The sequence below is a fragment of the Urocitellus parryii genome, chromosome 5 (genome assembly GCF_045843805.1).
Source record: "Urocitellus parryii isolate mUroPar1 chromosome 5, mUroPar1.hap1, whole genome shotgun sequence".
Classification (NCBI taxonomy): domain Eukaryota; kingdom Metazoa; phylum Chordata; class Mammalia; order Rodentia; family Sciuridae; genus Urocitellus; species Urocitellus parryii.
The window spans coordinates 65,252,335-65,257,568 of record NC_135535.1 but is presented as its reverse complement, the minus strand read 5'-3'; the positions used below and the strand labels follow the sequence as shown (position 1 = coordinate 65,257,568).

At 39.5% G+C, this 5,234-nt stretch overlaps 1 pseudogene; it reads left to right on the top strand.

Moving 5' to 3' along the window:
• Positions 1-1,875: 1,875 nt before the first annotated feature.
• On the top strand, positions 1,876-4,870 carry LOC144255152 (thiol S-methyltransferase TMT1A-like; annotated as a pseudogene).
• Positions 4,871-5,234: the final 364 nt, after the last annotated feature.

The following is a 5,234-nucleotide window of genomic DNA, read 5'->3' as shown; positions in this document are numbered from 1 at the left end:
GGCTACCTCATCAGCCCACATTTCTTCATACTGACGGAAATGACAATGTCACAGGTATATACTATGTCCAAACTATTCAACACGTACAAGTTAAATAGGTAGTTTATTGCATATCAATTTCATCTCTAAAAATCTTTTAAAAATGGATTAGATACAATATTTGTAAAGTATGTATAGAGTGTAACAATTCAAACAAACAGTCCCATCACCCAATTTTAAAAAGTAAATGGTACCATTATTTTTTTTTTAATTTCTATGTTCCATAATCACCCTAAGTCCAGGCTTTCTTAATATTCTTAATATTGTTGCCTACAATCATTTTCTAAATCCTACAGGCTCCCAAGCATGAACATTCAGAAGACTATTTTTATCTCAATTAGTAGAATAATGCAGTAGTCAAGCACAATTGGAAGACTTGACACTTGTCTTTCAAAATTTGGGCAGCCCCAAACTGTAACTTAACAATAATTCTGCTATTGAGTTAATTTATTAACATCTTAGAGCCTCAACCCAGAATATAAAATGGGGAATTCTTGTTGACTGACCAGGCAAGCATGGTTTCTCAAGTCCTTTTCAAAAATAGGGCTTAAAGATGGGGCGGGCTGGTTCATACCTAGAGTTCTAGCTAACCTGAAGGAGGAGGCAGGAGGAGGTAAGCTTGAGGATAGCCTTGGCAAAATAGGGAGATCTGTATCAAAAAACAAAAACAGAAACAAAACAGACCAACTAACAAAAAACAAACCAACAAAAGAAAAACACTTAGTTGGGTCACTGGGGGGGGAAACAAACAAACAGAAAAAACAAAATCAAAACCTAAGCAAAACAAAAAAAGATTTGGGGATGGAGAGAAGGGGGAAGGGGGAATGGCAGTATTCCTTTGTTGTGCTTATATCTGGCTCTACCAACACATTGTGTTTTCTTTGTAAAGGACATTGGAGCACCAGTGTGGGGTGAAAGGACACTTGCAACACACTAGCAGGAATCTCCAACCCAGAGAATGGGAAGCAGGAATATATTTGGAAGACAGGATTGTAATCAATTTGAAGCCAGATTTAAAGTTAGGTAGTCAGTGTAGTTAGGTAAATCGGGTCTAATACAGAGTGAAATCTAAAATGGAGGCCATGCTGGGAATGACTCAGGGAAAACAGGACAACTCATGGAATGTTAATAAAGTTCCGAAAAGGCCCTAGGCCAAAGTCCACCTGGAAGAAATGTTAATGAACAGATCCCAACAGATTTGAAGACAGCCCATCCCAAAGAAATGTTAATGAAGCCCAGGATACAGCCCCCAACAGATTTGGAGATAGCCCATTCCAAAGAAATGTTAATGAAGAGCAAACTTGACTGGGAAATGCCCAGATTACTTCTTTGGCCCACCTGTGTCCCACCCCTCGGGCCTTCCAACCTGCATTCCATTACTGAAAGAACTATAAAAAGGGGAGACAACTGCACTTCCACGGATTCCACCTTTTGGGTCCCCTTCTTCCTCCTGGAGAAGTCTTTTCTTCTGTCCTTTAATAAATTTCTAATCTCTACTCTGGCCTTGCCTCGGCGTGCTTCTTTGGTGTTATTCTTCAACTTCGGGGAGCAAGAACTAGAACTCGTCACCGGTCAACAGCGGTAACAAATTTTCCTTCTGCAGAAAAGCTGGAAACATTCTCATTCTACTTCTCGAAAACAGCTATAAGTCAACTTCCGTGCACATTCAGCAAAATGGGCCTCTAGATCTTGCTTTGACTTGAGCTCCATTTTTCCAGAAAAGCCAGTTCCTCCTCTGCAGCTGATTGACTCTGGACCATGCGCCAAGAGCCCGCCTCCTGTAATAAAAGGAGTCCAGTCTCCAACTGTTGCAATGCTTTCTCTTTCTCCTGAGAGATGGAGTTCACTGTCTTTATCCTCCAGCTGGCCGTCCGAATCCTGTCGCTTCCCATGTACTTGCTTAACTTTCTCGGCTTATGGGACTCGATATGCAAAAAATGGTTTGCCTACTTCTGGGCAAAGGCCTCTGTGTTGTACAATCAAAACATGGTATTCAAGAAGCAGGAGCTCTTCAGCAATCTGCAGGACTTTGCGGGCCCCTCTAGGAAGCTCTCCCTGCTAGAGGTGGGGTACAGCCCTGGGACCAACTTCAAGTTCTATCCCCCTGGATGTAGAGTGACCTGCGTTGATCCCAACCCCAACTTTGAGAAGTTCTTATTTAAGAGCATTGCAGAGAACAGACACCTGTAGTTCGAGCACTTCTTGGTGGCTGCTGGGGAGAACATGCACCAGGTGGCTGACAGTTCTGTGGATGTGGTGGTCTGCACCTTGGTTCTGTGCTCCGTGGAGAACCAGGAACAGATGCTCCGTGAGGTGTGCAGAGTGCTGAGGCCGGTGAGTGATGGGAAGGAGAGAAGGAGGAGTTGGTGGTATCCTAATCCCCAAGGGCAGCCCTATTAACTTCAGGTGGATTCTAATGTAATGAGTAAACTACTAGAGAAGACATGTTTGAATTCTTTAAATCTTAAAAACTATAAAGGGAAGAATTTATAAGTCTAAACATGAAAAATAATTCTAAAACTGCTACAGAGAAAAAAAGTCCTATATACAAATTTCAAATATAAACACAAACTGGAAAAAAGTATTTGCCAAGAGGATAGACAAAGGATTAATGTCCATTATGTTAAAAGACATTACTAATCAATAAAATCAGTATGTTTATTTAATTGTAGAAAGGAGAGAGAAATGAGCAATGAGCAGAAATATAAATTATAATAGCCAGTTACAGGATCAAAATGCTCAAATTAATTTAAAAAGCTTACTAAAGTGAGATATCATTTTGGGGGAGCAGAGTACCAGGGATTCAACTCAGGGCCACTCAATCACTGAGTCACATCCCAGCCCTACTTTGTATTTTATTTAGAGACAGGGTGTCACTGAGTTGCATACTGCCTCACTTTTGTGAGGCTGGCTTTGAACTCGCAATCCTCCTGCCTCAGTCTCCCAAACTGCTGGGATTACAGGCATGTGCCACTGTGCCCAGTTTAAATATCATTTTATGTTTTTACTTGTAGATGCACGCAATACCTTTATTTTATGTATTCATTTTTATGTAGTGCTGAGGATCAAACCCAGTGCATCACACGTTATGCAAGTTCTCTACCACTGAGCTATAGCCCCTAACATGTCATTTTTACCTGTTATGAGACAAGGATTTTTATACTCAGTTTGGTGTAGTGTTGCTTTGGGTTTGGGGAATTAGACCCTCTTTCATGCTGCTGGAAGATCTTCAATAGGATCATTTAATAACATGAAAGTATACATACTCAGTTATCCAAAAGGAACTTAACCTAAGCCACAAATTTGCAAAAGCTTATCCATATGCAAGGATATCCATTATAGTAGTATTTATTGATAACAACAAGTATAACTGAAAGGAGGCTGTTTAAGCAAATTATCACACAGTGTAAAAGAATACTGAGCAGCTATTTAGAAGTACAAGAAGAGAAGTCTAAGCTAATATGAAGAAAAAATGCTGCGAACCACTATTAAATGAGAAAAAGCAATCAAAACACAGAATGTAAAGCCAAAATCCCACTGTATCTAAGAATATATAATATGTAAATGAATGAAGAAAGGCATTGATTGTGTCCATCTATAAATGAAAAAATATTTTTAAAGTTTTAAAAAATAGTGGGATTATTATGCCATATTTGTACATGTACATAATTGATCAATCTCACTGCCCTGCACCTCCCCTTATTCTCTACCCTCACTCCCCCAATCCACTTGCTCTGCTCTATTGATTCCCCTTTTATTTTGTTATTATTTTAACTAGTGCATTAGTATATATAAAGCCTATACTCATTGTACACACAAAACCTTAACAGTATTTTGTTTTTTAGTTAGTGAAATGGTGAAAGATTGATTTTCTTCTTAAACCATTTTTTTAATGTCCTGGGGGTTGAACCAAGGTCTACATTCATTCTAGGCAACTACACCCACAGCCCCTCTGCCCTGCCACTACAATCTTTATTTTTCTTATTTTATTTTATTTTATTTTCTCTCTAACTGGCTCAGGATAGTCTTGAACTTGTGATCTTCCTTCCCAGGTCACCCAAGCAGCTGGGATTACATGCTCACTCAACATCTTTTCTGTATTTTCTAAACATCCTAGAATGAACATGTTGCTGAGGCAATACTGCCAACTTTTAAAGCCAGACTGCATGGGATCAGAGTCTGATTCTCAAAATTACAAGCTGTGTCACTTTGGGCAAGCTACTTTCATTTATTTAGTTAGTTAGTTGTGACGTGCAGTCCGTGTTTTACGTTTTGGACATCAGGCATTCCTTTTACAGCCAGAAAACACATGTTACATGCTTTCGATTGGCAGCTCTGTGAAACAATTGACAGAAGATGAAACTGCTGCCCAAAATAATGTCTTATTAAGTTTTAATTTAGCCATGACATTTTATGAAGATGGCTACTAAGGCCATGTAATCTGAAACTTCAGTCATATCATATATTTGTTTTCCCTTAACCAAAAGTTTTTAAATTATTATTTTTTTCCTTTCCCAGGGAGGGGCTTTCTTTTTCATAGAACATGTGGCAGACAAGCGTTCAACCTGGAATTACTTCTGGCAACAGGTCGTGGAGCCTGCTTGGTACCTTGTGTTTGACGGATGCAACCTGACCAGAGAGACCTGGAAGGCCCTGGAGCGCGCCAGCTTCTCTAAGCTGAAGCTGCAGCACATACAGGCCCCTCTGTCCTGGGTGTTGGGGCGCCCTCATATCTGTGGGTATGCTGTGAAATAGCACGGGGTGGCAGTAGAGCTGAATGATTAGAACAATTTAAGACTTCAGTTTTTCATTTAAAATACTAATTGAGAAAAGGGACACTTAATGTTATGTAAAGTTGAATTCATCCTTAAAAGTTTCTATTATATCTTATTTGGCCATTTTTGATTGTTTCCCCAAAGAATCAAACCCACCAAAATAAAAAACAACTTGGAACTCTCCCTTCAAAAGAAACAGGGGGGCTTTCATAATTGAAGCCAATGATGTCCAAACCTTGCTTTCTTCAGGGATTTGGAAATCTTTCCAGTTGTCTTCTTTAAATTGTTATCCACATATTTTTATTTCACCCCTTTTGGGAGAACTTGGTGCTAAAAAGCAGTTAAATCACTTCAAAACACGACTTCCAACAGGGAGAAGTGAAAAGACATTAGCAATTCACAAACTGAACAAAGAGCTGA